The sequence below is a fragment of the Platichthys flesus genome, chromosome 8, assembly GCF_949316205.1.
Source record: "Platichthys flesus chromosome 8, fPlaFle2.1, whole genome shotgun sequence".
NCBI classification, from domain to species: Eukaryota; Metazoa; Chordata; class Actinopteri; order Pleuronectiformes; family Pleuronectidae; genus Platichthys; species Platichthys flesus.
The window spans coordinates 25039900-25062509 of record NC_084952.1 but is presented as its reverse complement, the minus strand read 5'-3'; the positions used below and the strand labels follow the sequence as shown (position 1 = coordinate 25062509).

At 43.7% G+C, this 22610-nt stretch overlaps 14 non-coding genes across 14 annotated transcripts; all 14 read right to left on the bottom strand.

Moving 5' to 3' along the window:
- Positions 1 to 11546: 11546 nt before the first annotated feature.
- On the bottom strand, positions 11547 to 11634 carry trnay-gua (transfer RNA tyrosine (anticodon GUA)). Its single transcript is given in 2 exon segments — positions 11547 to 11582; positions 11598 to 11634. It is a non-coding gene; the product is annotated as a tRNA-Tyr (tRNA).
- Positions 11635 to 13489: 1855 nt separating this feature from the next.
- On the bottom strand, positions 13490 to 13577 carry trnay-gua (transfer RNA tyrosine (anticodon GUA)). Its single transcript is given in 2 exon segments — positions 13490 to 13525; positions 13541 to 13577. It is a non-coding gene; the product is annotated as a tRNA-Tyr (tRNA).
- Positions 13578 to 14330: 753 nt separating this feature from the next.
- On the bottom strand, positions 14331 to 14418 carry trnay-gua (transfer RNA tyrosine (anticodon GUA)). The gene is given in 2 exon segments: positions 14331 to 14366; positions 14382 to 14418. It is a non-coding gene; the product is annotated as a tRNA-Tyr (tRNA).
- A 476-nt stretch (positions 14419 to 14894) lies between these two features.
- On the bottom strand, positions 14895 to 14982 carry trnay-gua (transfer RNA tyrosine (anticodon GUA)). Its single transcript is given in 2 exon segments — positions 14895 to 14930; positions 14946 to 14982. It is a non-coding gene; the product is annotated as a tRNA-Tyr (tRNA).
- Positions 14983 to 15715: 733 nt separating this feature from the next.
- Positions 15716 to 15803, bottom strand: trnay-gua (transfer RNA tyrosine (anticodon GUA)). The gene is given in 2 exon segments: positions 15716 to 15751; positions 15767 to 15803. It is a non-coding gene; the product is annotated as a tRNA-Tyr (tRNA).
- A 221-nt stretch (positions 15804 to 16024) lies between these two features.
- trnay-gua (transfer RNA tyrosine (anticodon GUA)) lies at positions 16025 to 16112 on the bottom strand. Its single transcript is given in 2 exon segments — positions 16025 to 16060; positions 16076 to 16112. It is a non-coding gene; the product is annotated as a tRNA-Tyr (tRNA).
- A 476-nt stretch (positions 16113 to 16588) lies between these two features.
- Positions 16589 to 16676, bottom strand: trnay-gua (transfer RNA tyrosine (anticodon GUA)). The gene is given in 2 exon segments: positions 16589 to 16624; positions 16640 to 16676. It is a non-coding gene; the product is annotated as a tRNA-Tyr (tRNA).
- A 733-nt stretch (positions 16677 to 17409) lies between these two features.
- On the bottom strand, positions 17410 to 17497 carry trnay-gua (transfer RNA tyrosine (anticodon GUA)). The gene is given in 2 exon segments: positions 17410 to 17445; positions 17461 to 17497. It is a non-coding gene; the product is annotated as a tRNA-Tyr (tRNA).
- A 1307-nt stretch (positions 17498 to 18804) lies between these two features.
- Positions 18805 to 18892, bottom strand: trnay-gua (transfer RNA tyrosine (anticodon GUA)). Its single transcript is given in 2 exon segments — positions 18805 to 18840; positions 18856 to 18892. It is a non-coding gene; the product is annotated as a tRNA-Tyr (tRNA).
- Positions 18893 to 19368: 476 nt separating this feature from the next.
- Positions 19369 to 19456, bottom strand: trnay-gua (transfer RNA tyrosine (anticodon GUA)). Its single transcript is given in 2 exon segments — positions 19369 to 19404; positions 19420 to 19456. It is a non-coding gene; the product is annotated as a tRNA-Tyr (tRNA).
- A 199-nt stretch (positions 19457 to 19655) lies between these two features.
- trnay-gua (transfer RNA tyrosine (anticodon GUA)) lies at positions 19656 to 19743 on the bottom strand. The gene is given in 2 exon segments: positions 19656 to 19691; positions 19707 to 19743. It is a non-coding gene; the product is annotated as a tRNA-Tyr (tRNA).
- Positions 19744 to 21042: 1299 nt separating this feature from the next.
- Positions 21043 to 21130, bottom strand: trnay-gua (transfer RNA tyrosine (anticodon GUA)). Its single transcript is given in 2 exon segments — positions 21043 to 21078; positions 21094 to 21130. It is a non-coding gene; the product is annotated as a tRNA-Tyr (tRNA).
- A 476-nt stretch (positions 21131 to 21606) lies between these two features.
- trnay-gua (transfer RNA tyrosine (anticodon GUA)) lies at positions 21607 to 21694 on the bottom strand. Its single transcript is given in 2 exon segments — positions 21607 to 21642; positions 21658 to 21694. It is a non-coding gene; the product is annotated as a tRNA-Tyr (tRNA).
- Positions 21695 to 22150: 456 nt separating this feature from the next.
- trnay-gua (transfer RNA tyrosine (anticodon GUA)) lies at positions 22151 to 22238 on the bottom strand. The gene is given in 2 exon segments: positions 22151 to 22186; positions 22202 to 22238. It is a non-coding gene; the product is annotated as a tRNA-Tyr (tRNA).
- Positions 22239 to 22610: the final 372 nt, after the last annotated feature.

The following is a 22610-nucleotide window of genomic DNA, read 5'->3' as shown; positions in this document are numbered from 1 at the left end:
GGAGGATGAGGGTGTTCGGGTGGAAGAGCAGACGTTCTCTTGTCCGCTGCCTTTCTTGCTGAAGTGTGTGGCAAGTGGAATCGATGCTGGGGGCCAAGCTGTGGGGGTGCAGCAGTGGGGCGTGACTGCACTGGTGGGAGAGGCACAGGAGCAACAGGAATAGCTGGAGGTAAGTTGACTGGTGGGGCTGGACGAACAGATTTCCTCTTGTCGCCTGCCTTTCCTACTGTACTCTCTGGCAAGTGGTATTGATGTTGGGGGCCAAGATGTGGGGGTGCAGCAGTGGGGCGTGACTGCATAGGTGGCAGAGGCACCGGAGCAATGGGAATAGCGGGAGGCAAATTAACCCCTTGCAGCAGAATACTACAATCATGCCTCTTCAGGCGCTTGTTGTGCCACTGGATGAGGGTTGTTTGATTGACCTCAAACAATTGTAGTGTAGTATCCTGCATCACCACACCATTACCCAGGACCAGCTCCCTGATTTTGATATAATCGTTCATGATGAGAGTCCATCTTGTCAGAACCTGAGAGCCCTGTTTTTTAGGACTCTTATAGAGGCGGCACAGTTTGATAAAGATGGACTCTAACAGGCGACAACAGTCTGGCCACTGTGCAGGGGATCCTGTTGACCCTAAGACACAGTGTGTCGTGCTCTCCACACCTGGTGTGAATTCAGCTCTCTGTTTGGAGCACCTGAAGCGTCCTGTTATCAGGCGACTCTTGTGCCGTGCAGCATACTCCACCCGCTGGTGATCATATGGAAGGAGGTTCTGCCACAGGGCTATCATTGTACTGGCCTGCAAGTTGGTGAGGGTTAGGCCAGTTTCAATTCTTAGGGTGGTGTTCTGTGATGCAGAGGAGACTGTGGCTGTAGGGACAGTGGTCGAGAGGGTGGTGGGAAGAGGAAGCATGGAGGCTGAGCTGGTGGTGACGGCTGATGGGCCAGGCAACTTCCTGGACAGAAAATCCAAAGCCTTGGAAAAAAAGAGAAATTGAATAGAAATACAAATCCATAGCATACCACAAGTATAAATGGTTCTGTGGTTAATCGTACCAAAGAAACACTCACCCGTCGCGCTACAGCAGTAGTTCTTGCAGCAGGAGAAGTAGTCGCAGAAAGGCTGGTGGAAATAAGAAATAAAATGTAATTTAAGTAGAGTGTGTTATGCTTTTATAAATTTGTTCATTCTCCAGATTTGTATTTATTGCATGTTATTTTTGTTGGTTTATTGATAGCACTGCTACATATTTTACTGTAAGTGTAATCACAACACAGCCACAATTATCCACTGACATTGTGCGGTGAAAGAAATGTGATGAGAATATTACCAGATGATGATCAGATGCTGCTGCAGTGGAGCTACATCCAGGCCTAGGAGGAGAAGCAGTAGAGTGGAGAGAAGAGGGAGTTGAAGTGCTGGTAGGTGACGGATCTGAGGACAGGTCCAGCCGCTCAACGGTTGGGTCATAGACAGCATCATCAAAAAACCTCATCTCCCTGTTCCTCAGTGCAGACATCCTCCAGCATCTGCAGCGTCTCCTCTGAGTCAGGCTGTATATCCTGCAGGGGCCTTCCAGTCTGACGGAACAGGTAATCAATACCTATTAGCTCCCCTGGGACAGAAAAAAGAATAGGAAGAGGAAAATTAGCTTTCAGAAATTTAACTTAAGAGGTTATTATATTTCTGTCAGACAACTCACGTTTGATCATGTAATATATTTATTACAACAGATTTAGTGTTTGGTGTCTAGGCTCCAACTTAATCACTCCCCCATATGATTACACAGGAATGATGGGAGTGATGAGCAAATACTAGTAACCCCCCGTTGGAGCCTACAGGTGGATGCTGGGCCTACAGGTGGATGCTGGGGTGGTGGAGGGACTGAAGCAACAGGTAGCAATACTGCAGAAGCAGTGCGAGCAAGAGGGGTTGATGGGAAATGTCTCTCTGGTTAAATAGACCACCTGATAAGGTGGGTGTGTATTATAGATGGTTGTGGAGATTGAGGTATGTCACGTGATGTATGTCACGTGATTGGCGCAGCGCAGCTCGAGTTGCCTGCCAGAACTAGCTCGCAGGCTTCGCCATATTTCTGTCAGACAACTCACGTTTGATCATGTAATATATTTATTACAACAGATTTAGTGTTTGGCGTCTAGGCTCCAACTTAATCACTCCCCCATATGATTACACAGGAATGATGGGAGTGATGAGCAAATACTTGTAACCCCCCAAAACTGCACATAGTCGGAGCCTGACGTACGGATCGGTATCTGCTATGTGTGCGCCATTCACCGCCGCGGTGTGGCCATTCTCCGTAGGGGCATTAGCCTGCAGGAGAATATGCTAACTAGTGAACCTGTTATGTGAGCCATTCACCGCCGCGGTGTGACCATTCTCCCTAGGCGCATTGCCTGCAGGAGAATATGCTACCTAGTGAACTGTTATGTGTGCCATTCACTGCCGTGGTGTGGTCATTCGCTGTAGCCAAATTGTCTGCGGGGGAATATACTACCTGGTGAGGTTCCCTATACGGGAATATAGTGAACTTGGCACATGGCAACATATGCACCGGAATTTCACCTTTAGGCCCAGCAAACCACCTGAAATGCAATAAAATAATCAGTCTGCAAAGCACATACAAATTATTCACACACATGTATTGTATGTATCGCCAATATTCAAAACATGATTCGTTTCATCGGGCTTAACAAATGCAACATCCTGTCCTTACCCCTTGACAAGAGTAAGGAAAAACTACCAAAAAACCCCCATAAACAGGGGAAAATGTAGAAAACTCAGAGAGAGCCACATGTGAGGGATCCCTCTCCCAGGATGGACAGGAACAGATGTATGCCACGGCAAGGGTGCAATGAATCCCTTGGCATCGTTCGCATTGTATCGTCACCATTTGAGGGGATGAAGGCGCCGAAACATGCCTGTGACTACCCCGGACGCGGAGACGTGACGGATCCCGAGATCTGACATGCAACAAAGGATTTATGCAGCGGAGATTACATATTAAAACATCAAGGCTGCAGATGACGTTTGAGAGTCAATATTCCTTCTTGTGGTGTCCAACATAGCATGAGTAGCATTGATGATGGAGTGTTGCAGTCATAGCGGTGCAACATCTTAGTGAGTGCGGGGACAGCATCCAGGTGTTAGGCCTCAGCTCTGGCAGGGATGGCGAAGCTTTGAGGAGATCTCGTCATGCATTTTCGACCATTGTTGGTAGGCAAGGGTGTCGTCAGATGGGTTGAAGAGGGATGCAAGCGTTTGATCATAGAGGAGAAAGAACAGAAAGCAGTATTATTCTTAGCAATGATAATTCAGAAGGCTCGACAAGATCTATCAGACTTGTTGTGAACATGTGTTCTTCTAAGACTAGAGAGGATAAGGTCATGTAGAGGATTAAATAATCATCCTTGTCAGATTTCCTATTAGACTGCTTCCGTTATCGTATACTCTGACTCACCTTGACAACAATTCAGTAATAAGGAAATATAAAGCCAAGGTAAATGTTAGGTAAGACTGTCATCATTGAGGATTCATAGCTTTTCTATTGTAGCAGCATTGACACATGATAAGGTTATTGGTTCTTGATCTATTCACTGCTCTGTAGGAATTGGATGATATGGGTATGGTTGGACAGATGGGATTTCCCTCTGCTTAAATAGACCGTCTAATGCGGTGGATGAGTGCTGTGGCTGATTGTGGCAAGTGACCTATGTCACCTGATATATGTCACATGATTTATGTCACCTGATGTATGGCACATGACTGAAGCAGCGCAGCTCGAGTTGCCTGCCAGAACTAGCTCGTTGGCTTCGCTCCATTTCAGTCAGACAACTCACGTTTGATTATTTATCTTATTTATTATGATATTTATTATTCCCAGTAGAACAGGTTTGTGTTTGGCGTCTAGGCTCCAACTTAATCACTCCCCATATTCCAACACAGGAATGATGAGCTAATACTGTAACCCCCCCAACACTGCACAGATTTGGAGCCTGACGGATGAATCGGTATCTGTTATGTGTGCGCCATTCAACGCCGCGGTGTGGCCATTCTCCATAGGCGCATGCCTGCTGGTAAATATGCTACCCAGTGAGCCTGTTATGTGTTCCACGCCACTGCTGTGTGGCTATTCTCCATAGGCGCATGCCTGCTGGAGAATATGCTACCTAGTGAGCCTGTTATGTGTTCCACGCCACTGCGGTGTGGCTATTCTCCATAGGCGCATGCCTGCTGGAGAATATGCTACCTAGTGAGCCTGTTATGTGTTCCACGCCACTGCGGTGTGGCTATTCTCCATAGGCGCATGCCTGCTGGAGAATATTCTACCTAGTGAGCCTGTTATGTGTTCCACGCCACTGCGGTGTGGCTATTCTCCATAGGCGCATGCCTGCTGGAGAATATGCTACCTAGTGAGCCTGTTATGTGTTCCACGCCACTGCGGTGTGGCTATTCTACATAGGCGCATGCCTGCAGAAGAATATGCTACCTAGTGAGCCTGTTATGTGTTCCACGCCACTGCGGTGTGGCTATTCTCCATAGGCGCATGCCTGCTGGAGAATATGCTACCTAGTGAGCCTGTTATGTGTTCCACGCCACTCCGGTGTGGCTATTCTCCATAGGCGCATGCCTGCTGGAGAATATGCTACCTAGTGAGCCTGTTATGTGTTCCACGCCACTGCGGTGTGGCTATTCTACATAGGCGCATGCCTGCAGGAGAATATGCTACCTGTGAAACTGTGATGCGCACCATGCACCCCCGTGGTGTGGTCATTCGCTGTAGGCACATTGTCGCGGGAGACTATATACTGCCTGGTGAGGTTCCCCCCAACTGCCCTGGCTGTAGGAGAATATATTGTGAACTTGGCACATGGCAACCTATACCCCATAATTTAACACTCTAAGTCCAGCAAACCACCTGAAATGCAACAATTTATTTTTTCCCTCTGCTTCAACTTCTACAGACCTCAGAGTGAAAATGGGAGCCACAACAACTAGGGCTGCACAATTAATCGAATTGCATGATCGTCAGTGATATTGACATTTAAAATGCGTGCTTTGCTACATATCCAATCAAGCGCTTTTTCGACTAACATTCGCTAAACACCAGAGGGAAAACAAGATGGGAGTTGTCGTGCACGCACCCTGCAGCGGTAGCCAGAACAAACGTTTTGTCTGCAGCCAGTTCCGGTATTTCTTAGAAGAGTAGAGACAGAGAGTAGCCAGTCACGGTGGCGTGTGAAAGGTAAATCAATTATCAGGAGCAGAAGGCGAGGAGCTAGTCCTTCGAAAAGGATCATCATCCATTGTTTGGTAGTTTTGGAATTTAGCGCAAGTGATGATAACCAAGAACAAATCATGCCAGAGTGCGTTTAGAGTTGTGTTTGCGCCGCATAGCAATACAACTACCTTGTTTAACCACCTGAAAAAAAAAAAACACAAACCATAGTACAACAAGTGCATCAAGGCCAAAGCTAACATTACCTCCCTGAATCTCCGTCCATGTCATGCCAGAAGTCATAAGAAAGTCATATATACAAGTTATTTACAATTATTGCATTCAACATCTATGAGGGCCCATTTGAGGGTTCAGTATCTTGCACAAGATTGAACCCCAACCTTTGGAGGAAGACCACTCTACCCACATATATATTATATTATATAATTGAATGTTTCCAGAATAACAAAACATATTACCTGCTAGCATTTGATTTCATTGGGAAAGATACTGTTGTGAGGAGACGGGAGCTTCACACCCATGGCTGGAGATTGGACTACAACTCCCATAATCCTGCTGGAGTAACGTACCAGGAAGTACTATAGCATGAGCGGGATGTAGTTTTGTTTACATCACGTGCAGGGAAGATTGCGTGTGATTCGAGACTGAATTGTTTCATTCATAACGTTCAGTGCAGACTTCATTCCGCAGAGGAGACAGGATGAAAGCCCCAGCGGATCCAGGCGCACTTCCTCTGCCTCCGAGGGACAACATCCCTGAGGGATGTGAGGGAGAAGTTGGTAGAGCAGAGATGTCCCGGGAAGAATCCGTCAGCGAAGCTGCCGTCAGTGACGCTGCCACCAGCGTTTGTTCGGCCTCGCGGAGCCGCCTTCAGTCAAGAAGTAGTTGAAACTAACTCGTGGCTCAGACCGGATGAATTAAACGCTTCGGGTGCGCAGCTCCTCCAGGATGTGGTGCGTGCTGAGAGGCCCGCGGGAGTCGTGGCGCAGACGCTTGACGTCTGATTCACACGTAGTGAATCTTGAAGGACCGAGCCGAAATTTCGGAAATAAAGCGAACTTTTTCGGAGGAGGAATCACTCGGATTGAGAGAGACAACGACCCACGGAGGAACAACGGTCACTTGGTCAACGGCTGAGACGCTGAAGCAACAGGTAGCAATACTGCAGCAGCAGTGCGAGCAAGAGGGGTTGATGGGAAATGTCTCTATGGTTAAATAGACCACCTGATAAGGTGGGTGTGCATTATAGATGGTTGTGGAGATTGAGGTATGTCACGTGATGTATGTCACCTGATGTATGTCACCTGATGTATGTCACGTGATTGGCGCAGCGCAGCTCGAGTTGCCTGCCAGAACTAGCTCGCAGGCTTCGCCATATTTCATGGATATGAAATATCACCTCATCCTTGTGGAAAGGTTAAACTCACCAGTGTAAACAGCAGGGGGCTGAAAAGAGGGCACAGCTTTCCTTCCAAGCACCTTGAGACACATGGTGTTGGCACAGTGAACAAGGTCCCCTGAGTAACTGAGCAGGCTGGAAGGATTGCCTGCCAGGGATGCAGTTTGACGGTTCTGGTTCCATCGATTAAGCCCTTCCAAGAGGTACAGCTTGAAGTTAAGTCTGTTTGCACTCGTCCCTTAAGAGAGAGACAATGTGACAAATAATGTAAAGTAGAGTTTTGTCAGTGTTAATACTGAACAGGTTAGCAGTATTAATAATAATAATAATAATAATAATAATAATAATAATAATAATAATAATAATAAAACGTTGAACCCTATATATTTAATCTCATCAATGTATAGGGACTCATACAGACCTGGAATGAACCTGTTCATGTGTAAGTGGAAGGACTCAAGGGATGTGGACCCTTGAGCACTACTGTAGTTAGGCAGAACAATGCCCTCTTTGGTGGTGGTGCCCGTCTGGGTATAGAGAAGCACATCCGGTACATCCTGAATGCACTTTACATGCTTCCTCTGGACACGCCAGATGTGCTTCATCCTCTCCTGTCCAGCAGAGGGACACCAAGATTGTCGCGGCCCCCCCCCCCCCCCCCATCAGCTCATCGAGCAGGCTTTCAAGCAAGGTGATTGTTGTCTGCTCTCCCCTTGTATGCCTTCTGCAGTGCTTGGACAGTTCGGCCTTGGTGATGTGGAGGTCTACCATTCGGTCGGTAATGCCCGGTACACCTTCCTGTACCAGCTCGGCACGCTTGGCTCGCGTGAGGGGATGAGCATCCTTCGTACAACCAGATGCCAGCCGCCTCATAAAGTGGTAAATGTCCAGCCTCACAATGAGGTCTGGCCACCCTCCAAATCGCTGTTTTAATTTGGTCTGTACCCTCCCGACAACATTCAGTGTCAACGTACAGTAGCTTTGGAGGGGCCACACCAGCAGTGCTGTATCTCTGGATGAGACCAGCTGCCATGTTGTCCAGAGCTGGACCCTCCTGAGCAGTCATGACACTGATGAGGATTTGGCCCACCTCATTGCTAACAGATGTTAGCCACAAGGCAGTCCCCTTAGCAAAGCCTGACAGCTTCTTGGTGATCTGTGATGCAAATAAAAGACAGCATCACACATATACAAGATATTTTGTTACTCACTATTATAATTTAATTAGGTTTCTTTTATTGAACAAAGCATAGTTATATTTCACGTCTTTACTACTAATGTTATAATTTCGACAAAGTGAGGTTATAATGTAGAATATTACATTGTTTACAGTCCAAAATATTTACCTTTTTGGAGGAGTCTATTTTTTGGACACTTCCAAAAGTGCATGTAATGCTAGCTTTGATGTTGTCCAGCCTGTTCAAAATGTCTCTGCCATACACAGTTAGCATCCACCTGTGAGAGGGGATAACTGATGGCTCTGGCACCTCCTGGAACATGACAGGGAGCAGGGATTGCCGGTTTGCAAAGTGTATGCATTTAGAACAGTACCGGATGAGATATCGAATCCACTCCCGACTGTGGTTCTCCCTCAGCTGCCTGACCAATCGGGAGGGGCTGTTACCCTGGGTCCTATCCCTCAGAGAGACAATGACCCTTATGTCACAAGCGTATCTATAAAGAAAACAAGGGAAAAGGGAGACAAAAATAAAAGCAGCAACTTTGAATTGTGATTCAATGACAAACAAAGACGTTGCATAAGCAAAGTAACTTCAGTATAATAACCTTTGAGTCAGGGTCGGTGTGAACTACATCCTGGTCGGCATATCCAGCTGGTCCAATATTGTTTTGCTGCTGGAAATGTAGGCGATCTTGCATGCACTGCACCACAGGGTCTCAGTAATCATCAGGTAGAAATTGTCCACATCCAGAACCTTGCGGGCTCTCTTGTGGGCTCCATAGCCTATGAGTTGTTTGCTACATGCAGGACCCTTAAATGAGGAGTTTTTCTCACAGCTCCAGTAGCAGCCGATGTGACACAGGAAGTTGAGGTGGTTGTAGACACGGTAGAGGGTGGAAGAGACAGAGGAGAGAACGTCTGAATATAGTGCCTGGGACTGTGGCCAGGTGACGGGGTGCCAGTTGTCGTCTAATTGAGGAAGAGGACAGTTTATACAAAAAGAAATAAAGTATTGTGTCATAATTAGTTTTAACAACACGGATATTAGAAGACCAGACCATTTCTTCATATCTGTAACAAAATAAAAGGATACTATGTTTACTAAGATCCTTATATTACCTTGATTCCACGCTGCCCAGCTGAAGCCAAGTTTGGCTTTGCATGGGCACCATGCGATCCACCGAACCGTGGTTTTGTGAACTGACGAGAAGAAAAAGTAACCTTATGTGTAGCCGTTTAAAATATAAACATATGCAAAATTTAAATACACCCTCAATACATACTGAGGCCAAAGTCAAAGTGGGCTTGCGTGGTGGTTGCCCAGGTGTGATGGAGGGGGATCCAGACGAGGGTCCTGGTTGTGGTGTCACCGAAGAGGACACAGAGACTGATGGCTACAGGTTCCAGGAAATGAAAATGAAATACAATAATATGTAATACAACACCAAGAAAGCGTAATATTATGTAGGACCTCTGATACCTTCTTTATATGGAAACCACAGTTACATGTCTGTGTCCCTACAAACAGCGACCTTTGACCCCTGAGCTGCATTGGGCATTTCTCAATCTGTAATAATGATATTGAATTGTATTATTATTACTTTGCTTTAGATGCAATGATTGTATACATATCACTTCCTCCAAGTTTACCTTCAGAAACAGATCATGCCACTTTTTCTGGCGTGTTTCCTGCATCAGCAGGCCGGACCCCGACAGCAGCAAACCTTCGCAGTCAGGACATCCACTCCTCATCACCCATAGCTCTGTGCTTTTTGTCTTTGGAAGCCATTCGACAAGAATAGACACATTCAGTTGATACAAGTAGGGGAGAGCTGGGTAATGTGAGACATCGGGTAATGTCTCACATTACCAGCCTTGCTCCAGTTAAGTGCCGTGAACTGGCATTTGAATACGCAGAGAAAACTGTCCAGAGCAACAATGTGCAGGAAAGCTAGGGTGTGCAAGAGATCACATCATAATCATAAATGTGCTTAATTGGGCAATCCCCATGATTCTGTTACTAGTCTGATATAAGTTTTGGAATGTGTGGTTGTCAATCTAGCTGTCAGGATTTTAACTATTACAACATGTGTTGTTATGGTAGTTTTAAAGTGGAAAAAGTAAGTGGATCACTTTACCCCTAAGCTGGGGTAACATCAGACACAAGACCACTTATTAAAAAGCAATCATATTTTCACTGCCCTTTGTCCTGAAGACATTCTGATCATGTCCATTGCTAGGAAACATCCTTAATTAATGGGAAATGTGTAAATTTTACTGATATATCATTCTAGCTCGCCTAGAGGGGAGCAAATTTAAAAAATGTCTCACATTACCCCGCTCTCCCCTATATACATGTGAGAGAAAAACTAAAGAATCACTTAACAGCAAATTGTAACACATTTCAGCTCATTGTATATTTTAGTAGTATTCCATTACTGCTTGTATAACAGTGTGGATACTTACATGTTTATACAACGTTATTATTACTTGATCGACATGCAAAGTGTAACCTTGTGTTACATTATAAGGATGTTATACACTACTCTCATAAGGATTATAATAATGTACAGCGGTACGAAAAGCGCCAAATGTGCCGCTCATACAGATATAATAGCTTACAGTGGGGTATGAAAAGCGGCAAGTGTGAACGGTGCTTTTACAAGCGCGATTGTTTAACCCAACATCATAGCCCTTTGTCGTGTAAATAAGCTAACAAGTTAGCAGTCTGACTTAGTGAAATGACTATAGCGATATCAACAGCGAATGAATGAATGAATGAGAGGCGTGTTATACACGATGTAATAGCCGTTTCTCGGTGTAATAAATAAGCTTACAAGCAGTTTGACTAAGTGAAATGGAATTGGCGACATCTTACCTTTCGAGTGTAAATCCTCACAGTGTCGGAGAACAGAAGGTGTCAAATAAAAAGTAAAGCGGCGGAAGGTGGGGGGAGGGCACCGGTGGATGCGCCGATTGTCATTGGCTGAACTGAACGCGTCTCTTTTGGGGCGACGTCAGATAAAACTGGGAGAACGGACCCACTGAATTGCTGTCGAATCGCGGAGACTGAGCGAAGTGATTCGACGGCGCGACGATTTGTAGAGATAGCATTTACTGATTGACCGTTAGAAGCAGGAGATCCGGAGACGTGATTGGACGCGAGTAGACAGTCCTCCACTCTCCCGGCACCGCTATCGAAGGGTCCAATCATGTTTAACAGTGAAGAACTTTTATGGAAAATGTCCATATCCTGTTCAGAAATTGTTGAGCTTTCTTGTCAGCAGTATGCCAAACATTTAGGACATTGACTGCCCCGACTATTTTTTTTTTGTCTTTGAGGTCTCCTGACAAGAGGTGTGAACTGTTGATGATCGTTTGCAGATTTCCATCAGTAAACGACTACTCCTTCAAGCTGAAAAGACTCCTCTTTCGAGCCGGAGTTGAACCAGCAACCAAAGGATATCAACATATGTAACCTACAGTAACCTACATGTTTAAAAGTGTAGCATTCATCTGGAAAATGTCCATATCCTGGTTAGAAAATGTTGAGCTTTCTTCAGAGTCCCTATGCCAAAAATTCAGGACATAGACTGCCCGCCTACTTTTTTGTTGTTGAGGTCTCCTGACTAGAGGTTTGATCTGCTGATGATCGAATTCCAGTCATTAAGTCTCTGTTGTAAATTTCCACCTGTAAAAGACTCCTCCTTCGAGCCGGAGTTGAACCAGCGACCAGAGGATATCAAAATATGTAACCTACAGTCCTCCGTTCTACCAACTGAGCTATCGAAAGGTACGATCATGTTTAACAGTGTAGAATTTTTATGGAAAATGTCCATATCCTGTTCAGAAAATTGTAAGCTTTCTTCAAAATCCCTCTTGCTTTCTGTTGTCATGAGACCTGTTGAGGTCTCCTGACAAGAGGTGTGAACTGTTGATGATCGGTTGGAGCTTCCACCTGTAAAAGACTCCTCCCGCTAGCCGGAGTTGAACCAGCGACCAAAGGATATCAACATATGTAACCTACAGTAACCTACATGTATAAAAGTGTAGCATTCATCTGGAAAATGTCCATATCCTGGTTAGAAAATGTTGAGCTTTCTTCAGAGTCCCTATGCCAAAAATGCAGGACATTGACTGCCCCGCCTACTTTTTTGTTGTTGAGGTCTCCTGACTAGAGGTTTGATCTGCTGATGATCGGATTCCATTCATTAAGTCTCTGTTGTAAATTTCCACCTGTAAAAGACTCCTCCTTCGAGCCGGAGTTGAACCAGCGACCTAAGGATATCAACATATGTAACCTACAGTAACCTACATGTTTAAAAGTGTAGCATTCATCTGGAAAATGTCCATATCCTGGTTAGAAAATGTTGAGCTTTCTTCAGAGTCCCTATGCCAAAAATGCAGGACATTGACTGCCCCGCCTACTTTTTTGTTGTTGAGGTCTCCTGACTAGAGGTTTGATCTGCTGATGATCGGATTCCAGTCATTAAGTCTCTGTTGTAAATTTCCACCTGTAAAAGACTCCTCCTTCGAGCCGGAGTTGAACCAGCGACCAAAGGATATCAACATATGTAACCTACAGTAACCTACATGTATAAAAGTGTAGCATTCATCTGGAAAATGTCCATATCCAGTTCAGAAAATGTTGAGCTTTCTTATCAGCAGAATGCCAAGCATTTAGGACATTGACTGCCTAGCTTACTTTTTTGTTGTTGAGGTCTCTTGAGTAGATGTTTGATCTGCTGATGATCGGATTCCAGTCATTAAGTCTCTGTCGTAAATTTCCACCTGTAAAAGACACCTCCTTCGAGCCAGAGTTGAACCAGCGACCTAAGGATATCGACATATCTAACCTACAGCCCTCCCCTCTACCAACTAAGCTATCGAAGGGTCCAATCATGTTTAACAGTGTAGAATTTTTATGGAAAATGTCCATATCCTGTTCAGAAAATTTTAAGCTTTCTTCAAAATCCCTATGCCAAACATTCAGGACGTTGACTGCCCCGCCTACTTTTTTGCGTTGAGGTCTCCTGACAAGAGGTGTGAACTGTTGATGATCGGTTGCAGATTTCCAGCAGTAAAAGACTACTCCTTCAAGCTGGAGTTGAACCAGCGACCTAATGATATCAACATATGTAACTTACAGTAACCTACATGTTTAAAAGTGTAGCATTCATCTGGAAAATGTCCATATCCTGGTTAGAAAATGTTGAGCTTTCTTCAGAGTCCCTATGCCAAAAATGCAGGACATTGACTGCCCCGCCTACTTTTTTGTTGTTGAGGTCTCCTGACTAGAGGTTTGATCTGCTGATGATCGGATTCCATTCATTAAGTCTCTGTTGTAAATTTCCACCTGTAAAAGACTCCTCCTTCGAGCCGGAGTTGAACCAGCGACCTAATGATATCAACATATGTAACTTACAGTAACCTACATGTTTAAAAGTGTAGCATTCATCTGGAAAATGTCCATATCCTGGTTAGAAAATGTTGAGCTTTCTTCAGAGTCCCTATGCCAAAAATGCAGGACATTGACTGCCCCGCCTACTTTTTTGTTGTTGAGGTCTCCTGACTAGAGGGTTGATCTGCTGATGATCGGATTCCAGTCATTAAGTCTCTGTTGTAAATTTCCACCTGTAAAAGACTCCTCCTTCGAGCCGGAGTTGAAACAGCGCCCTAAGGATATCAACATATCTAACCTACAGTCCTCCGCTCTACCAACTGAGCTATCGAAGGGTCCGAATATGTTTAACAGTGAAGAACTTTTATGGAAAATGTCCATATCCTGTTCAGAAATTGTTGAGCTTTCTTGTCAGCAGTATGCCAAACATTTAAGACATTGACTGCCCCGCCTACTTTTTTGTCTTTGAGGTCTCCTGACAAGAGGTGTGAACTGTTGATGATCGGTTGCAGATTTCCAGCAGTAAAAGACTACTCCTTCAAGCTAGAGTTGAACCAGCGACCTAAGGATATCAACATATGTAACCTACAGTAACCTACATGTTTAAAAGTGTAGCATTCATCTGGAAAATGTCCATATCCTGGTTAGAAAATGTTGAGCTTTCTTCAGAGTCCCTATGCCAAAAATGCAGGACATTGACTGCCCGCCTACTTTTTTGTTGTTGAGGTCTCCTGACTAGAGGTTTGATCTGCTGATGATCGGATTCCAGTCATTAAGTCTCTGTTGTAAATTTCCACCTGTAAAAGACTCCTCCTTCGAGCCGGAGTTGAACCAGCGACCAAAGGATATCAACATATGTAACCTACAGTAACCTACATGTATAAAAGTGTAGCATTCATCTGGAAAATGTCCATATCCAGTTCAGAAAATGTTGAGCTTTCTTATCAGCAGAATGCCAAGCATTTAGGACATTGACTGCCTAGCTTACTTTTTTGTTGTTGAGGTCTCTTGAGTAGATGTTTGATCTGCTGATGATCGGATTCCAGTCATTAAGTCTCTGTTGTAAATTTCCACCTGTAAAAGACACCTCCTTCGAGCCGGAGTTGAACCAGCGACCTAAGGATATCGACTTATCTAACCTACAGTCCTCCCCTCTACCAACTAAGCTATCGAAGGGTCCAATCATGTTTAACAGTGTAGAATTTTTATGGAAAATGTCCATATCCTGTTCAGAAATTGTTGAGCTTTCTTGTCAGCAGTATGCCAAACATTTAAGACATTGACTGCCCCGCCTACTTTTTTGTCTTTGAGGTCTCCTGACAAGAGGTGTGAACTGTTGATGATCGGTTGCAGATTTCCAGCAGTAAAAGACTACTCCTTCGAGCCGGAGTTGAACCAGCGACCTAAGGATAGCAACATATGTTACCTACAGTAACCTCCGTGTTTAAAAGTGTAGCGTTCATCTGGAAAATGTCCATATCCTGGTTAGAAAATGTTGAGCTTTCTTCAGAGTCCCTATGCCAAAAATGCAGGACATTGACTGCCCGCCTACTTTTTTGTTGTTGAGGTCTCCTGACTAGAGGTTTGATCTGCTGATGATCGGATTCCAGTCATTAAGTCTCTGTTGTAAATTTCCACCTGTAAAAGACTCCTCCTTCGAGCCGGAGTTGAACCAGCGACCAAAGGATATCAAAATATCTAACCTACAGTCCTCCGTTCTACCAACTGAGCTATCGAAAGGTACGATCATGTTTAACAGTGTAGAATTTTTAGGGAAAATGTCCATATCCTGTTCAGAAAATTTTAAGCTTTCTTCAAAATCCCTCTTGCTTTCTGTTGTCAGGAGACCTGTTGAGGTCTCCTGACAAGAGGTGTGAACTGTTGATGATCGGTTGGAGCTTCCACCTGTAAAAGACTCCTCCCGCTAGCCGGAGTTGAACCAGCGACCAAAGGATATCAACATATGTAACCTACAGTAACCTACATGTATAAAAGTGTAGCATTCATCTGGAAAATGTCCATATCCAGTTCAGAAATTGTTGAGCTTTCTTATCAGCAGTATGCCAAGCATTTAGGACATTGACTGCCTAGCTTACTTTTTTGTTGTTGAGGTCTCTTGAGTAGATGTTTGATCTGCTGATGATCGGATTCCAGTCATTAAGTCTCTGTTGTAAATTTCCACCTGTAAAAGACTCCTCCTTCGAGCCGGAGTTGAACCAGCGACCAAAGGATATCAACATATGTAACCTACAGTAACCTACATTCATAAAAGTGTAGCATTCATCTGGAAAATGTCCATATCCAGTTCAGAAAATGTTGAGCTTTCTTATCAGCAGAATGCCAAGCATTTAGGACATTGACTGCCTAGCTTACTTTTTTGTTGTTGAGGTCTCTTGAGTAGATGTTTGATCTGCTGATGATCGGATTCCAGTCATTAAGTCTCTGTTGTAAATTTCCACCTGTAAAAGACACCTCCTTCGAGCCGGAGTTGAACCAGCGCCCTAAGGATATCAACATATCTAACCTACAGTCCTCCGCTCTACCAACTGAGCTATCGAAGGGTCCGAATATGTTTAACAGTGAAGAACTTTTATGGAAAATGTCCATATCCTGTTCAGAAATTGTTGAGCCTTCTTCAGAGTCCCATTGCCAAAAATTCAGGACAATCACTGCCCCGCCTACTTTTTTGTTGTTGAGGTCTCCTGACTAGAGGTTTGATCTGCTGATGATCGGATTCCAGTCATTAAGTCTCTGTTGTAAATTTCCACCTGTAAAAGATTCCTCCTTCGAGCCGGAGTTGAACCAGCGCCCTAAGGATAACAACATATGTAACCTACAGTCCTCCGCTCTACCAACTGAGCTATCGAAGGGTCCGAATATGTTCAACAGTGAAGAAATTTTATGGAAAATGTCCATATCCTGTTCAGAAATTGTTGAGCTTTCTTGTCAGCAAAATGCCAAACATTTAGGACATTGACTGCCCCGACTACTTTTTTGTCTTTGAGGTCTCCTGACAAGAGGTGTGAACTGTTGATGATCGGTTGCAGATTTCCAGCAGTAAAAGACTACTCCTTCGAGCCGGAGTTGAACCAGCGACCTAAGGATATCAACATATGTAACCTACAGTAACCTCCGTGTTTAAAAGTGTAGCGTTCATCTGGAAAATGTCCATATCCTGGTTAGAAAATGTTGAGCTTTCTTCAGAGTCCCTATGCCAAAAATGCAGGACATTGACTGCCCGCCTACTTTTTTGTTGTTGAGGTCTCCTGACTAGAGGTTTGATCTGCTGATGATCGGATTCCAGTCATTAAGTCTCTGTTGTAAATTTCCACCTGTAAAAGACTCCTCCTTCGAGCCGGAGTTGAACCAGCGACCAAAGGATATCAAAATATCTAACCTACAGTCCTCCGTTCTACCAACTGAGCTATCGAAAGGTACGATCATGTTTAACAGTGTAGAATTTTTATGGAAAATGTCCATATCCTGTTCAGAAAATTTTAAGCTTTCTTCAAAATCCCTCTTGCTTTCTGTTGTCAGGAGACCTGTTGAGGTCTCCTGACAAGAGGTGTGAACTGTTGATGATCGGTTGGAGCTTCCACCTGTAAAAGACTCCTCCCGCTAGCCGGAGTTGAACCAGCGACCAAAGGACATCAACATATGTAACCTACAGTAACCTACATGTATAAAAGTGTAGCATTCATCTGGAAAATGTCCATATCCAGTTCAGAAATTGTTGAGCTTTCTTATCAGCAGTATGCCAAGCATTTAGGACATTGACTGCCTAGCTTACTTTTTTGTTGTTGAGGTCTCTTGAGTAGATGTTTGATCTGCTGATGATCGGATTCCAGTCATTAAGTCTCTGTTGTAAATTTCCACTTGTAAAAGACTCCTCCTTTGAGCCGGAGTTGAACCAGCGACCAAAGGATATCAACATATGTAACCTACAGTAACCTACATTCATAAAAGTGTAGCATTCATCTGGAAAATGTCCATATCCAGTTCAGAAAATGTTGAGCTTTCTTATCAGCAGAATGCCAAGCATTTAGGACATTGACTGCCTAGCTTACTTTTTTGTTGTTGAGGTCTCTTGAGTAGATGTTTGATCTGCTGATGATCGGATTCCAGTCATTAAGTCTCTGTTGTAAATTTCCACCTGTAAAAGACACCTCCTTCGAGCCGGAGTTGAACCAGCGCCCTAAGGATATCAACATATCTAACCTACAGTCCTCCGCTCTACCAACTGAGCTATCGAAGGGTCCGAATATGTTTAACAGTGAAGAACTTTTATGGAAAATGTCCATATCCTGTTCAGAAATTGTTGAGCTTTCTTGTCAGCAGTATGCCAAACATTTAAGACATTGACTGCCCCGCCTACTATTTTGTCTTTGAGGTCTCCTGACAAGAGGTGTGAACTGTTGATGATCGGTTGCAGATTTCCAGCAGTAAAAGACTACTCCTTCAAGCTGGAGTTGAACCAGCGACCTAAGGATATCAACATATGTAACCTACAGTAACCTACATGTTTAAAAGTGTAGCATTCATCTGGAAAATGTCCATATCCTGGTTAGAAAATGTTGAGCTTTCTTCAGAGTCCCTATGCCAAAAATGCAGGACATTGACTGCCCGCCTACTTTTTTGTTGTTGAGGTCTCCTGACTAGAGGTTTGATCTGCTGATGATCGGATTCCAGTCATTAAGTCTCTGTTGTAAATTTCCACCTGTAAAAGACTCCTCCTTCGAGCCGGAGTTGAACCAGCGACCAAAGGATATCAACATATGTAACCTACAGTAACCTACATGTATAAAAGTGTAGCATTCATCTGGAAAATGTCCATATCCAGTTCAGAAAATGTTGAGCTTTCTTATCAGCAGAATGCCAATCATTTAGGACATTGACTGCCTAGCTTACTTTTTTGTTGTTGAGGCCTCTTGAGTAGATGTTTGATCTGCTGATGATCGGATTCCAGTCATTAAGTCTCTGTTGTAAATTTCCACCTGTAAAAGACTCCTCCTGCTAGCCGGAGTTGAACCAGCGACCAAAGGATATCAACATATGTAACCTACAGTAACCTACATGTATAAAAGTGTAGCATTCATCTGGAAAATGTCCATATCCAGTTCAGAAATTGTTGAGCTTTCTTATCAGCAGTATGCCAAGCATTTAGGACATTGACTGCCTAGCTTACTTTTTTGTTGTTGAGGTCTCTTGAGTAGATGTTTGATCTGCTGATGATCGGATTCCAGTCATTAAGTCTCTGTTGTAAATTTCCACCTGTAAAAGACTCCTCCTTCGAGCCGGAGTTGCACCAGCGACCAAAGGATATCAACATATGTAACCTACAGTAACCTACATGTATAAAAGTGTAGCATTCATCTGGAAAATGTCCATATCCAGTTCAGAAAATGTTGAGCTTTCTTATCAGCAGAATGCCAAGCATTTAGGACATTGACTGCCTAGCTTACTTTTTTGTTGTTGAGGTCTCTTGAGTAGATGTTTGATCTGCTGATGATCGGATTCCAGTCATTAAGTCTCTGTTGTAAATTTCCACCTGTAAAAGACACCTCCTTCGAGCCGGAGTTGAACCAGCGCCCTAAGGATATCAACATATCTAACCTACAGTCCTCCGCTCTACCAACTGAGCTATCGAAGGGTCCGAATATGTTTAACAGTGAAGAACTTTTATGGAAAATGTCCATATCCTGTTCAGAAATTGTTGAGCTTTCTTGTCAGCAGTATGCCAAACATTTAAGACATTGACTGCCCCGCCTACTTTTTTGCGTTGAGGTCTCCTGACAAGAGGTGTGAACTGTTGATGATCGGTTGCAGATTTCCAGCAGTAAAAGACTACTCCTTCAAGCTAGAGTTGAACCAGCGACCTAATGATATCAACATATGTAACCTACAGTAACCTACATGTTTAAAAGTGTAGCATTCATCTGGAAAATGTCCATATCCTGGTTAGAAAATGTTGAGCTTTCTTCAGAGTCCCTATGCCAAAAATGCAGGACATTGACTGCCCCGCCTACTTTTTTGTTGTTGAGGTCTCCTGGCTAGAGGTTTGATCTGCTGATGATCGGATTCCAGTCATTAAGTCTCTGTTGTAAATTTCCACCTGTAAAAGACTCCTCCTTCGAGCCGGAGTTGAACCAGCGACCTAAGGATATCAACATATCTAACCTACAGTCCTCCGCTCTACCAACTGAGCTATCGAAGGGTCCGAATATGTTTAACAGTGAAGAACTTTTATGGAAAATGTCCATATCCTGTTCAGAAATTGTTGAGCTTTCTTGTCAGCAGTATGCCAAACATTTAAGACATTGACTGCCCCGCCTACTTTTTTGTCTTTGAGGTCTCCTGACAAGAGGTGTGAACTGTTGATGATCGGTTGCAGATTTCCAGCAGTAAAAGACTGCTCCTTCGAGCCGGAGTTGCACCAGCGACCTAAGGATATCGACATTTCTAACCTACAGTCCTCGGCTCTACCAACTGAGCTATCGAAGGGTCCAATCATGTTTAACAGTGTAGAATTTTTATGGAAAATGTCCATATCCTGTTCAGAAAATTTTAAGCTTTCTTCAAAATCCCTATGCCAAACATTCAGGACGTTGACTGCCCCGCCTCCTTTTTTGTCGTTGAGGTCTCCAGACAAGAGGTGTGAACTGTTGATGATCGGTTGCAGATTTCCAGCAGTAAAAGACTACTCCTTCAAGCTGGAGTTGAACCAGCGACCTAAGGATATCAACATATGTAACCTACAGTAACCTACATGTTTAAAAGTGTAGCATTCATCTGGAAAATGTCCATATCCTGGTTAGAAAATGTTGAGCTTTCTTCAGAGTCCCTATGCCAAAAATGCAGGACATTGACTGCCCCGCCTACTTTTTTGTTGTTGAGGTCTCCTGACTAGAGGTTTGATCTGCTGATGATTGGATTCCAGTCATTAAGTGTCTGTTGTAAATTTCCACCTGTAAAAGACTCCTCCTTCGAGCTGGAGTTGAACCAGCGACCAAAGGATATAAAAATATGTAACTTACAGTCCTCCGTTCTACCAAGTGAGCTATCGAAAGGTACGATCATGTTTAACAGTGTAGAATTTTTATGGAAAATGTCCATATCCTGTTCAGAAAATTTTAAGCTTTCTTCAAAATCCCTCTTGCTTTCTGTTGTCAGGAGACCTGTTGATGTCTCCTGACAAGAGGTGTGAACTGTTGATGATTGGTTGGAGCTTCCACCTGTAAAAGACTCCTCCCGCTAGCCGGAGTTGAACCAGCGACCAAAGGATATCAACATATGTAACCTACAGTAACCTACATGTATAAAAGTGTAGCATTCACCTGGAAAATGTCCATATCCAGTTCAGAAAATTTTAAGCTTTCTTCAAAATCCCTATGCCAAACATTCAGGACGTTGACTGCCCCGCCTACTTTTTGTCGTTGAGGTCTCCTGACAAGAGGTTTGATCTGCTGATGATTGGATTCCAGTCATTAAGTCTCTGTTGTAAATTTCCACCTGTAAAAGACTCCTCCTTCGAGCCGGAGTTGAACCAGCGACCTAAGGATATCAACATATGTAACCTACAGTAACCTACATGTATAAAAGTGTAGCATTCATCTGGAAAATGTCCATATCCAGTTCAGAAAATGTTGAGCTTTCTTATCAGCAGAATGCCAAGCATTTAGGACATTGACTGCCTAGCTTACTTTTTTGTTGTTGAGGTCTCTTGAGTAGATGTTTGATCTGCTGATGATCGGATTCCAGTCATTAAGTCTCTGTCGTAAATTTCCACCTGTAAAAGACACCTCCTTCGAGCCGGAGTTGAACCAGCGACCTAAGGATATCGACATATCTAACCTACAGCCCTCCCCTCTACCAACTAAGCTATCGAAGGGTCCAATCATGTTTAACAGTGTAGAATTTTTATGGAAAATGTCCATATCCTGTTCAGAAATTGTTGAGCTTTCTTGTCAGCAGTATGCCAAACATTTAAGACATTGACTGCCCCGCCTACTTTTTTGTCTTTGAGGTCTCCTGACAAGAGGTGTGAACTGTTGATGATCGGTTGCAGATTTCCAGCAGTAAAAGATTACTCCTTCGAGCCGTAGTTGAACCAGCGACCTAAGGATATCAACATATGTAACCTACAGTAACCTCCATGTTTAAAAGTGTAGCATTCATCTGGAAAATGTCCATATCCTGGTTAGAAAATGTTGAGCTTTCTTCAGAGTCCCTATGCCAAAAATGCAGGACATTGACTGCCCGCCTACTTTTTTGTTGTTGAGGTCTCCTTACTAGAGGTTTGATCTGCTGATGATCGGATTCCAGTCATTAAGTCTCTGTTGTAAATTTCCACCTGTAAAAGACTCCTCCTTCGAGCCGGAGTTGAACCAGCGACCAAAGGATATCAAAATATCTAACCTACAGTCCTCCGTTCTACCAACTGAGCTATCGAAAGGTACGATCATGTTTAACAGTGTAGAATTTTTATGGAAAATGTCCATATCCTGTTCAGAAAATTTTAAGCTTTCTTCAAAATCCCTCTTGCTTTCTGTTGTCAGGAGACCTGTTGAGGTCTCCTGACAAGAGGTGTGAACTGTTGACGATCGGTTGGAGCTTCCACCTGTAAAAGACTCCTCCCGCTAGCCGGAGTTGAACCAGCGACCAAAGGATATTAACATATGTAACCTACAGTAACCTACATGTATAAAAGTGTAGCATTCATATGGAAAATATCCATATCCAGTTCAGAAATTGTTGAGCTTTCTTATCAGCAGTATGCCAAGCATTTAGGACATTGACTGCCTAGCTTACTTTTTTGTTGTTGAGGTCTCTTGAGTAGATGTTTGATCTGCTGATGATCGGATTCCAGTCATTAAGTCTCTGTGGTAAATTTCCACCTGTAAAATACACCTCCTTCGAGCCGGAGTTGAACCATCGACCTAAGGATATCAACATATCTAACCTACAGTCCTCCGCTCTACCAACTGAGCTATCGAAGGGTCCGAATATGTTTAACAGTGAAGAACTTTTATGGAAAATGTCCATATCCTGTTCAGAAAATTTTAAGCTTTCTTCAAAATCCCTCTTGCTTTCTGTTGTCAGGAGACCTGTTAAGGTCTCCTGACAAGAGGTGTGAACTGTTGATGATCGGTTGGAGCTTCCACCTGTAAAAGACTCCTCCCGCTAGCCGGAGTTGAACCAGCGACCAAAGGATATCAACATATGTAACCTACAGTAACCTACATGTATAAAAGTGTAGCATTCATCTGGAAAATGTCCATATCCAGTTCAGAAATTGTTGAGCTTTCTTATCAGCAGTATGCCAAGCATTTAGGACATTGACTGCCTAGCTTACTTTTTTGTTGTTGAGG